Consider the following 13098-nt stretch of genomic DNA (forward strand, 5'->3'; position numbering starts at 1 on the left):
ACCCCCCCCCTCCCTTCTCCACCCACCCACCGTCAGCATTACAGAAGATGGATGTGTCTTTAAAGCAGAGATTGATTGTGGATATCAGAGTTATGGCGCCATTCATCACGGCCGGTATTATTCAGACGAGCGGCATTGAACAAGGAGGTGGAACTCCTGAGCCCATGTGGGAGGGTTTTGGAAGAGAAGCGGGGGGGTGGGGGGGGGGAAACATGGAGGAACTTTAATAGCTTGTAGATGAGAGTGTGTGTCACTTTGTGTGTGTGTGTGTGTGTGTGTGTGTGTGTGTGTGTGCTTATGCACATGTACTCGCTTGTACCTTCATAAGTCGGCCTCACCAGGGGATTCTGACAAGTGCTTGCGTCTGAATGTCTCTTGTCTTCATTCTTGTGTGTGTGTGTGTGTGTGTGTGTGTGGCTGTCTGCATTGATCTCCGGTGATTTGATCCTCCTCCGGAGCCTGTTCTCGTCAGAGTCTGATTTACGGCTTCATTAGGATCCTTGCGTTACCTCCCCCTTCTTTTTGTCTCCCCGCGATCGCCAGGTCACCCTCGTACACACACACACACACACACACACATGCAGGCAAGCAGACTCTCTGAAGAGGAAAAAGCTGCAACTAAAGGACTTTTCATCCCAAACACGTTGTGGAGTTTGTTTCTGTTCTGTTTGTCACCTTTATGAATAATCTCTTATTATGCACCGAGGCTCAGCACCTCATTGTGCCCTGAGAGTTGAAGTGCCGTGGCGGTTTTGGAGGTGCTTCCCTGCCCCCAGGCAGCCCCACTCGGCTGAAAAGAGCTCTCATTGTGTGTGTCGTCTTTTATGGCGCTGTCTGAAAGAGAGGGATGCACTCCAGTCGGCATTCAAATGCACGTGGTGAAGCAGCCAGCGGAGCAGGACAAACACCACAGGTTGTAAAACCCTTTGAAAAGGGGAGTGTGTGCGAGGGTGTTCGTGCATGAGGATGTGTAAATGTGCATGCAAAGGGACCGTCTGAGTGTGTGCAGGCTCTTGACTGAAAGGTTTTCACTCTCTTTACCGTTACTTTTTCCCTCCCGATACAGTTTGCCACTTACTTTACTCCCTTTTCTTCCCATCCGTCGACCTGTCTCCTGTAGTCGCCTGAAAATGACTTTCATCTTCCTCCGCTAAGAAAAGAACCTCAAAGTTTTTGCTTCTCGTGGTTTTAAAATCCCCCACCATCAGGAGTCAAGACATGCAGAAATGTAAAAAAAAAGAAAAAAGAAGGTAATCACACTTTGTGCTGCTGCTTTTGTCGTCAGTCCGTGATGGAAATGGGTCTAAATATGAGATTAGAACCTGCCGGTGACTGATGCTATTAGGCAGATATGCCGTAGACTTTACTATCTCCCATGAAGGATTAGCGCAAATTATACTGGGAGACAGGCTTGATTTCTCCTCTGCCTGGCTGGATGTGGGCATTTGAGGCACTCTAAGTTGACAGTGTCTGTCTCTGCTTAGTTCTCCGAGACAGGTTGTGTGACAGCTGATGCCGGGCGAGGGCTTAAAAAGTGTGCGTGTGAGGGTGTGTGTTTGTGTGTTGGACAGCGTTTGGTCTGTGTGTGTACGTGTGTCCTCGTGTGTGTGTGTGAGAACGAGTTTTAAACTGACAGGCGAGTGTGTTTGAATGTGAGTGCACGTCAATGACGTTTCTTTTTTTTTTTTTCTTTCTCAGAAAACAGGTTCTCTTTGAGTAGGTTGACAATCGGGAAAGGCTAATTTTAAGCTCGCTGGCTTCCTCTTTAATTCTACACACTCGTATCTAGCGTTATTCGAAATAATTAAACTGTCTGCAGGATTGTCCAGGTGAAGCTTTTTTTTTTTTTTTCATTTTTTGAATATATTATAATAAGTGGGAAAGGTGGTCAGACAGACGCTCAGCCAGGTGCTGGGTGTTCAAATCTGAAAATTCAGATTTGTAAAAAAAGAAAAAAAAACAGGAGATAACAGGACACGTGAGTTGTACTTCTTATCCAAACCCTGACTTCTGGCTCCAGAGAGTGAGGTGTGTGTGTGTGTGAGTGAGTTCAGTGTCCGTTAAGACAGCGAGCTGATGGCGTCCGTCACGCAGGGCGTGATGTGAAATTGTTTGAACTGTGATGTTGATATAACTGGAGGTAGGTGGTCTCGTGGTTGTTTCAGCTCTCAGGAATGTTCGAGGGAACATGCAAATGATCCCTGTTTTAGCCCCGCTGTCTCCTCTCGGCCCCGCTGATTTAGGAGGGTGACATGTCCTTTTAATGCTGGGTAATAAACTGGAGCGGTGGATTCACAGGCTCAAACCTTGTTTTCTCCCCGCTGTTTCTGTCCTCCGGCTCCGATGACGACAAACGAAAGCTGCAGCGCCGCTGCGTTGAAAGATGCTCTTTCGCAGCTGAAGTAGCTTTTAGCAGAGCCGTCGGTTTCCGAGGCGTTTGCTATGTGTCACACAGAACATCTAACAGGGAGAATGTTTCCAGTATACAGTGGAATTAAGTTTAAATCAAAAATCCCAGAGTCAACCTCAGCCAGATTTAGTCATGATGAGTCTTAATTTAGAGGTTTAAATACCTCAAAACCAATGTATTTCCTGACCAATGAACCGCAATGTCTTTGTGACTATTGTCCATACATTTCGGTTTACTTTTTTTACACGTGAGTTTTTTTAATAAGCTGCATGCGTATGCAGAACAAGATAAGCCTACTGATAACCAATCGAGCTCTTCGAGTCAGTATCGGACCACTATCCAACGGCACAATCGTTATCGTTGCTTCCATAAACTCCCTCTCACATGGAGCCCAAGCAGGGCATCTTTCCTGCACACTCAAAACCACTCACATCCCAAAGTCTGATTCACCGCGTTCTTACTTCTCCACATCCTCAGATTTCTGTTTTGTCTTCCCACTCCTCCTCTTCCTCCTCCTCCTCCTCTCTGCACTTGCCTCCTCCTTAGTTCCTGAGGTACAGTGTGATGCGCAGCGGTGCTCTGCTATGTCAGCAGGATAGAAACGGGTCAAAGTGCAGAATGACTCAAGATGGGTGCAGCGTCCGACCGATGCACTCTGTGTGTGTTTGCTGATATTGGCGTGTTGTTTGGATTTGAGCCAGCGAAGGCTGCCCGCCTCCACCGTGATGTGGCTAATGCTGCTGCCCGACTACCGGCCGGTGAATGTGACTGTTTCATAATGTTTGTATTTCAGCTGGCTGACCGGAAAATGCACCTTAGTGTGGTGTGGGAGGATTTACTCACCGGCTTCAGTGTGTAAATCCCGCACTGAGGCCTGCATTGCCGTCCTAGCAGAGCTGCTGAGTCTAAATCGGTGTGGCTCTCAAGAATTGCATGTGAAATACTGTTTCGGAGGCTTTCCTATCCTCACATGGGTACAATTTGAGGAGATGCACGTAACAATCACGTCCCCTTTTTTTAGCTTGATGGGAAGTATTTTCAGAACCAGTGCGTGTCCTCTAACGCAGGATGCTCCAAATCAGTCTCCTCGACACAGTTTGACTGACCAGTCCGAGGCCTAGTTTGCCGGTGCCAGCGTGGGACTCCATGTTCAGTTTCTCTATTCATCCCGTGCGTCTTTCCCCCTATAAAGACAGTCCACGTCCAACCGTGTCACCGTGTGATGGATTGCATAGTCCGCTTCTCAGGAAGGAAGGAAAGAAGGAAAGAAAGAAGGAGGGAGTGGCGCGGTGCAGCAGTGAAGGACATGGCAGCTTAGTGCCGGCCAAAAAGACTGTGCCGAACACCTGCTCCTGTCTCCAACGCCCCTTCAGCCTCCTCATTACCTGTCCATCTATCACAAGGCAGCCAGATCAAATGTCTGCAGCAGCCAGGACTCGCGCAGAAAGGGAGGGAGGGAAGAAAGAAGGGAGAGAGAGGGACAGATTGCATCTCTGGGAGAGCTGAAAGAGAAGGGGAAGTAAATGGAGCAGCTGCGTGTGCATATTGAAGATCTGTTGATAATTTGGGGTAAACTTTGTTCAGAGTGTAATTATTAAAAAAAACTTCTGGAGGTAGTTTGTCATACTGGCTGAAATTTTGAATACATAGAATATATACTGTCAGTCGGGTATTACACGCGTGTGTCTTATCATCTTCAACAACAGGGTTAAAAGATGAACGGCAAGTTATCAGGAATCAATTCCAATCATCACTTCTTTTCAATCAAATCATTTTATATTCAGGGAAACTTTCAGGTGTGGCACCTTTAACATCACCATATATTACACTGACCAAAAATCAATAGTATATTTTCACACCATCAGTCTTATGTTAATTATTTTCGCGTACCGAACGCCCCCTCGCGCGCACACACACACACACACACACACACACACACACACACAAACCCCCACCCTCCAGCCTGCTTGTCCTTTGATTGGCGCCTCTGTGTAAAGGAGATGAATTTGTGACAGACGAGCGGCTCGGTGGGGGAGGCGGGGCCTGCGGTTTCAGATTACAGGGACAGCGTGTGCGTGTTGGTCGGGGCACATTTGTATTTATGCAGATATGTACAGGTTTATGTTGTGAGTGTTTGAATTGTTGGCTCTACATTTCTAATATTGTGTGTGTGCGCTTTACAAGGCAGATGAATTTCCACTCTTCCAGGTGCATTAGTGCACACGTGATCAGCACAAGCCCTCGATTTCTGATCCCTTTCAGTCCCTCACTTCCGTCTCAGTCTTCCTCCAGCTCTCTCGCCCCTCTCTCTCTCCTTTAGTGTTTGAGCTGTGGTGATTTACGGTAATTATCCATCGTTGGGTCATCTATCAGGCTGGCCGTTGCTAGGAGATGGAAGCAGCTGCTGCTGGCTGTTGTATCGTCAGGGACAGTGCATGCGTGTGTGTGTGTGTGTGTTTGTACATACTCGTGCATGTTTGTGTGTGCGTTTTTCCTGGGATTAGCGGGAGGCTCCTCGCATGCGTTTTTTGTGCATGTGCCAGCTTGTGTATTTTAAAGGCAGGTAAAAGCGGACCCATCCTAATGCTGGGATTTAAAAGCGCAGGTGGTGTAGGAGACAGAAGGACGCAAAAGAGTCCACTGATGGAGCCAAGGATTATATACGAGGGAGGAAGACCGGGGTGATGATGGGGTCAGAGGTTGCAAAGGGCCAGGTGGAATGTGAGAATGTGTGTGTTTGTTGGGGGTCAGAGGGGAGGGGGCTTAGACTGCACAGGTGTGTGTGTGTGTGTGAGAGACACAGGAGCTGCATGATAAATGTATCCAGGCAGATGGATGTTGGAAGAAGTCGGGCCTTTGGGAGTAGTTTTAGTAGCTGTGAAAATCACAAGATTGAGTGTGTGTATGTGTGGAGGGAAGGGGGGGTGGTCAGCGCCGCACAGATGGGTGCTGGTTCAGACCCCCGCTGAGGGGCCCATTTTCTCCTCATTTTACCGTAATAATCCACCGTAACCGTTGTGTTGCAGTCGTTTCAGGTTTCATGACCTACGCACGCCATTCATGTCGGAGCAGACCTTAATGCACGCACGCACACACACACACACACACACACACACACACATTGAAAGGTCAACTGCAAACATTAGAGTCTCAACACTGCATGCGGTGAACATGTGAGGGGGCGTTCTCAGATAAATTGCAGGGTGTTATTTTCACAGGTTGCTCGCAGCTTGTAGCAGGAGAGATGTTTGATGAATACTAAGACGCTATAATTGCAATTACAGTATATTAGCAATCCCGATAATTATTATGATGGCATTAGACTAAAGCAAAAGGGAATAAAAGTGATCAAATGACATTTTGAAATACACACCAACACTGTTCAGATTAGGAGCAGCCTGGAAAGAGATGCTGATGAAACTGTCTCGCTCGCATTTTAGCATCCGAGTGGTTTTTGAGTTGAGTTTTATTTGCTCGGCAGATCTATAAAAGGCAGCTGGATATAAGCCACACGTCCAGATGAGCGACGGTAACTGTAAATACAACCTCCACTCTCGACTCTCCATACCGGCCTAATTAGCACCAGTTAGCATTTGTCATTGCGTTTAGGGGTGAAGATTAGGAACACCTCTCAATTAATCTGCAATCAGCCTGTTTGTTAATTAGCTAACCTGTTCTAAGTGGCCTTCGGGGCTCTTGTGTAATTAGCTAAGCTGCTGGGAAGCAGGTCTGTGTGTTGACATTGACCTGAAGCGTACACGGACACGCAACGCAATTCGCGCGCACAAGCACATTGTACATTGTATAGGACACGCAGCTCCGCAGATGTCTCCAGTCACGGTCAAGAGGGACAAGAACCTCTGGCTCCCACTAAATTACACAAGGAAAGGAATGCACCTCCTGCACGTTCAGGGGAAAAACACTTCCTAAACACACTCGGCAAACGCACACACTTCCAAACACACTTTATTAGTCGTCGCAGACATGCCTTGCGCATCCAAATATACATATTTGCACAATGTCACGCCCGCAGCGATGCACTCGCACTGATTATTCCTCCATTCACTCAACGGCAAACCCGCATCCCTCAAAAGCATTCTTAGGAAAGAAAAAAAAACAACGCACATACTGTACTCCACATGCACGTACACTCTTTTGAACATTTTATCCTTTTCAAGTGCAACAACATCCCCACCAAAATGAACAGCTTCTCAGTAGCTGTGTCGAAGGATATTTTTTTTTCCTCCCCTTGCTCACTTCAAAGCCATTTGTTTACTCTGCTGCCTCCTGACATTGTCTGTGGTAATTAAAGGAGCGCACTGAAATTTATGGTTTAATTATACAGGCCTTGTTATGCAGAGAATACCAGGATGGGCTGATAGGCTCGATAAAAATGAATGAATTCCATTCGGGTTTATTGAACCCGCGTTTGCATGGAGGGTGCGATCGTCCCGGCCACTCACAGGTGTGTGGGTGCATGTGTTTGCATACATGCGTGTGTATGTTAATTTATGTATTGCAGGACAGCCGCAGCAGTGAGAATGAAATTTGAGGGGGAAAAAAAGAAAAAAAAAAGCCAGATGAATTGCAATCGATTGGCGCTGGTTCCCGGTATTGATCCGCCAGCATGTTAAAGCCTGCTGTACTCCATGAAGAACACTCAGTCAGTCAGTGTGCCCCCCCCTCCCTCACTCCACACCCATTCACCAACTAACACTTGGCTGGAAATATACTGTAAATACTGTAAACGTCCCGCGTTGTTGCTGCATGCATGTGTAACACGCTGTATGTGATTGTGTGTGTGAATCGGGATTTGTGCATGCACGGTAATGGAGACTGATCTTGGCTGTGGCCCACGAGCTGCTTCTCTGAACTGATCTCTGAGTTGGTCATAAATAGCGCTCACTCTATAAATAAAACAGCAGCACTTTTCACACAACGCTCTCCCTCACCTACACACACACACACACACACACACACACACACACAGACCTGCCCACAAGCCTCTTGGATCTCCCACCTGCCCGTACACAAACACATGCACATTGGCCTCCCATCAATCCGCGTATCATTCTCTAGAGGTCAGATAGAAGGATGTCTGGGGGCCATATTGATATGTTTACATGAGAGCATGACCTGTATCAGCTTAGCACTGGCTACCTGCCTGACCTCTGACCCAACAGAAGAATATTGCCCCGCATCAATCCGTGGTGTGCACTTTTGTAGCGCCTTGCAACGTGAGAAAGTAGCTGATCGATATCTTCCCAGAAACGGTGATTAAACGGCAGCAGCTGATGAAGACATTGTACCTAAATCCCCCCCATGGTAACAGTGCAGTCCCTCAAAGGCCCGAAGACACTTTGTCCCATTTCAGTTTGTTGTCAAGACACTGCGGACCGGCGGGCAAACCGGCACCTCCGTCCCGCCTGCAAAACAAAAACGCGCCAACAAACTGCTCTCTCAAAGAGCGGCGCTGTGACTTTACATAATGCAACCAGGCAACTCGGCAGCGCGGATCCACCGGCGCGAGCGGTGGAGAGGCTGCCGGTCGACTCAATGAATATCAACAATACAAAAATGAACCACTAATCCTGTTTGCGCGGCACTTATTCCCATTCGCTCCACTTTCTATGTCAGTCCGTTACTTCGCTATGTGTCCCAGGAACAACGTGTCCCATCCGCCGCTGTCTCGCTGAGCTCAACACAGGCTAGGAGTGTTTTGGAAACGGGGGGGGTCGGGAGATAAATTGGTACAGCGAGCTGGAATGCTGCAGCAGTTATTTAAGGCCGTGTAGGTGCAGCCTGGGCCATATGCTCCCATTATTCCGCTTGGGAGGGGCCCATGTGGGCATATGAGCAAGGCTGGAGAGAGGAGGTGGAGCGGGGGACGACAGAAGGCAGGGGTGATGGAGGGAGGGGGGTGGGAGAAAGGTGGCTGAGAAATTATTTTAAAGAGAGCCCCCCCATCAAGCGTCCTTAAGAACGGGATACCTGGAGAAGCCTGAGATGAGGACGAATTAGCTCCTAAAGTAAATGATCGCCTTCACCCTCAATATCCGGCGCTCTCACCGTCGTCTCTGCATAATTCATCTCGTCAAATTTTAGGTGCGACAAGAGTATAATTCATGAACTCCTGAACTTCTCAGCGTGATGGCTTTTCTTGAGGTTCGAGCTTCTCAATCATTTTGCACATCACAGAGCTGCTCTTGGTGAGATTCTGTACTGCGCGCCTCCTCTCGCGCTGATTTTGTTGTTTTTCCCTGAATCTTTTAAATATGTGACTGTAGCTCTGAAATGCGAGATAGTATCTGCGTAATATCAAGTAAATGGTGAGAATATACTTCACCCCGTGGGTGAACAAACCGCTGTCAGGTCTTATGGGTGTATTTTTCATAAACATTTCTTCCTGCAGAAAGCTTAATATCTGTGCTTTAAGAAAACAAGGCCCAGATGCGGCTTTGTTATTGGCTCCATATCTATTTCTCTCTTGTTTCTCCCTCTCTCGCTTCCTCCCCCTATCTGTATAGTCTCTTGTCAAGCTGAGGCCTGTGTTCCTGATCAGGGCATTGCTCTCATGTTAGCCGCTTCACGGGAAGCGCATCCCAGCATTCCCTCTGACACGCCGGCAGCAGCATTACCATAATTGGCTTTTCTACATGACGGGACAGAGGAAATAATAATGTCATTTTATTTACAGCCCTCTTGTCCCGGTCCGAGAGCTATCACCCTCCTCGTTCCTCCCTCCCTCCCTCCCGCTCCCTCCTCTTTCTCCTCTCCGCGCATACACTGACATGCACCCCTCCTTTGTCCCCCCCCCTCCTCGTCTATCTCATCTCCCTCTGTCCCACTCTGCCCGTGCGGCGGCGCGAGTCTCGTTCTGCCGCGGCGTGTAGGTCAAGCGATGGCTTTTTGATCAGCTCCTGTCCAAAGCCATCAGGGTTGAGAGGCACGTAATGGAGAGCGCGGTGACAAACAGAATCTGGGGAAGGAATAAGACTGCCAGTTTCCTATTAGGGGCCGGCCTAAACGGCCTCCGCCCCCCCCGCTCCCCACCTCGCCCACCACCTACCGCCCCACCATCCCCTGCTGCGAACCCACTCCTACACTGCCTAAATCACATGAGTGAAGGGGCCCGTGATTGGACATTAGTGCCCCAAATGACTGCCGTGATTGCCCCCTCTTCCCAAACTCACATCAAATAAATAAAGAAATGCGTGTAAATAAATAGAAGGAGGGGCGTTGGAAGAATCGGGCTGGTGGAGGTGGTGGTGGTGAGGGGAGGCTGTCTGGTTTCACCCCTTTTTTCTTTTTCTTCTTTTTCATCGCCTGTCTGCCTTTCTTATCTGGTTTGCTTGGCTTTGACATCGGCCAAATGGTGAGGCTCTGCATGCCTGACAGAGAGTTTTATTGATTTAACAACCAGCGTCTGCTCAGCAAAGCAAAGGGAGAACGTGCAAGGCGGTAGGGCGGGGGGGAAAGATGGCAAAGTTTTGAAACTGAGTGATACGTTTCTGCTTTGCCGCTTGCAGAATAGTGACGTGTCCGCTGGTCGTATTGCATTTGGTACCGTTTACCAAAATCAAGTCAAACACAAAGTCGCGCCGCATTTTGAAGTCACGATAGGACTCCGGTCGTGTATTGGAGAAGTCATTTCCTTTTTGGAATGTTAAATGCACAAACCTCAGCACAGATTCCGAATGCCAAACCTGTAATGACACTTTAATCTTCCTTTAATCTTTATGTGTAAGTTACACATCAGACACGAGGGTGCAGTTGTGGTAGTTGCTTCGGAAACTCTCTCATTGAGAGGTGAGAACAAAGCGCACACTTCAGCTCTCATCTCTAATCAAATAAAGGTCTGTCGCCTTTAGTATTTCTGTTAGCCGACATGTAAACCTTTGATGCTATTATGTTCAGGAATCCTCTGCGGAAGGCCTCACGTCCAAACAAGGCCTGTCGGCCAAAAAGAGTCTGACTACGTAGTTTTATCAATATCAGAGGATGTTTATTCGTAAGGAAACCGACAGAAGTCACAAACTGAGTCACTCACTTACTCGTTCTACCTTCGATCGTGTTCACCCTATATGGAGTTTAAGCAGTCAGCTTCCTTTGCTCTCAACTATTAGTCACTGAAAGGAAAAACAGTTCAATGGCTATGTGGAATGCGTTCACGATTCAATTTCCTTCACAAATCCACCTCCTTTGCGGCACCATCATGTGAGAATCCTTGTCCAATTGTGCATAATGCACTAAATGCTCTGCATAACATTTAAAGGGGCTCCTGCAGAACCCTTTTCGCTTCCTAGCATCCCCGTTTTGTAAGCAGTGTATTAAGCATATGTGTAGGTGTAAGGAGTTCAGTGACACGCTCGGCCGCGTGCTAATCCTCGCTTCCTCGGTGTGTGTTGCGGGTGATCTGGCGTGGCTGGTGGCGGGGCTTGATCGCTGCCGCTTCTGACAGTGAGTCTGCAGCGCGATCCTGGCCACGCTGCCGCCTGTCTCTTTGATGGCGGCACGTCCCCGAGCGAAAGTGACAGGCGCTTTGGCGGCCGTGCAGATGGCCCTGCTCACAGCCATCAGCCACTCTGCGAACCAAACCGCCAGGGACGGCACGCCAGCCCTGCCCCTTCCCAAGCCCGCCCTTTGCTGCTGGTGTTGCCGCGCGTACGCGCGTGTCCGGGGCGGAAGAAGGAGCGTAATCTGGTCGGCAGTCAGATTCACACATCGTCAAGTTGCAGTGATTGAACAGATCGAGTTTTCATGTAGCCCTTGATATTTTCTCCTCCCTCGCGCTTTAGATTTTAGCATCCTGTCAGAATGGATGCAGCCTCTCAAAAGAGACGGCAGGATAATTTATTTCAGACTAATGTTAGCCCCGTTTCATGGATAGTATTGTACATCCACGGTTTTGCGAAAACCGTCCACTTGGTGCCTGTGATTTTTACAGATGTCTTTGTCTGCCGGTCTTTTGTCTGCATGCTCTTGATATCTCCCTCTTTGTTGTTTCCATGACAACATGGCAGGACAGGCATTGATTGACAGGGATCGTCAAAGGGTTCCCTGGCGACCTGCTCATTGTTCGAAAAAGCCCCTCCCTGCTGCAGTCTGGGTTTTGTCACTCACCCAGTTTCTGATCTGCTGCTTCTCATTCCTGCTCGCTCTGTGTGTGCGCGTGTGTGAGTGTGTGTGAGTGTACGTATTAAGCGTTGACGAATACCGGCGTTTAGCCATTTTTTGGGCTGCAGCCGTTGTGACTGTCGCACGTAGGTAATTCCCACTGTTCCTGTGTTTTTTTTTTAATAACAATGAATAGCCATCAGCGGGATGTTTTCTATATTAAATGGCTGATATTTAATGATAGCCTTGTGTTGGCGAGGGCGAAGGCGCCGTAACAGAAGACACTCAGCAGATGTGTTGTAGAGTACAGCACGCAATGCTAATCTGCTGTGTTAGGGATTTTCAGGAGTTTTAGAAAGTGTCTCGGTCTCAGTCTGTCAGTGGGATTGAAGCGCAGCCAGGTTCTCCTGTACTGCTCTCATTTCACTGAAATCCTGTCAGGCGTTGGGGGGGGGGGGGGGTGCTGCTCATTCGGAGAGAGAGGGGCGTATCAGCAGCATGCAGCGAACTCGGACTCGTGGGCGATATTACGGTCGGAGGGTTCAGTTCTGCGCTGTGCGCAGACTCCTCTCATCCGCGTGGAGAGGTGAGCATGCAGGCGAACACGCATTTGCAAACAGCCACTTACTGAGGCACTCACACGCACGCACACACGTGCACATCATCACGCAGTCACAGCCGACGGTGCAGCTGCTCACCTCCCCCACCTCCTCCACCCATCTCCTCTCAGGCAGCAGTAAATGTTGCCAGTGTATATATATCAGGTATTATGTCCACTTAGATTATGATATGACAGGTTAGCGTGCCGTTTGGAGCTGACAGCACATCTGTTTCATCAGGAGAGACTGATACTGGCATCTAGGACACACATCTCACCATGCAGGAAGGAGATAAAGGAAGAAGCTGGGGGGCCGTCTTTCCTGTCTCCCTGCCTCCCTCACCCCCCCCCTCTCTCTAGCTCTGTCTATCTCTTCTTTCTCCCTTTTCTCTTGCACCCACTCTCCCCGCCCACCAAACCCATCTCCTCCTGCTCACTTTTTCTTCCCCACATCTACTTTTCATTTACTTGTTCTCCTCACAGCCACCTCCTGTCTCTCCCACTTCTTCGCTTGCCTGCTAACAAACGTACACGCACTTGCATACAATCGTACAGAGAGTGTGGCCTTTTACTCTTGCCTTTGTTTGTCTTATTGGTGAACCTGTTAACCACAGCCTTGTTTACTTCCCTTTCCCTCTGGTTTTTAAGCATCGTCCATGCCATTTTTGATCACAGAACAGACGTAGTCTTTTCTTATGCCCGAGACTCGTTTGTGCGCCAACCATTGTGGCATTCTCTGTTTTGCCAGATCCTGCTTATCAGCTCAAATGAAAATGACCTTCAGCGCTTTACAGTGGGTTGGGAAAAGCTGCAATATCTCCCATTTGATGTTTTGTTTCATTCCCTCCCCGATCAGTTGCATAACCTGTGTTATGTGAGGAGCGGAACTTCGCTGACTGGATGAGTGAAAGGCAATAAAGCTTGGAGAAGAGAAAAAGAAAGAGAACGGGGGAGTTGAACATGCAAGCATGCA

General features: G+C 48.6%; 1 protein-coding gene across 2 annotated transcripts in view; it reads left to right on the forward strand.

Moving 5' to 3' along the window:
- LOC120810348 (teashirt homolog 1) overlaps window positions 1–13098 on the forward strand; it is a 35099-nt gene that overhangs the window by 16779 nt on the left and 5222 nt on the right. The window lies entirely within an intron of this gene.

This window comes from Gasterosteus aculeatus, chromosome 20 (genome assembly GCF_964276395.1).
Source record: "Gasterosteus aculeatus chromosome 20, fGasAcu3.hap1.1, whole genome shotgun sequence".
Classification (NCBI taxonomy): domain Eukaryota; kingdom Metazoa; phylum Chordata; class Actinopteri; order Perciformes; family Gasterosteidae; genus Gasterosteus; species Gasterosteus aculeatus.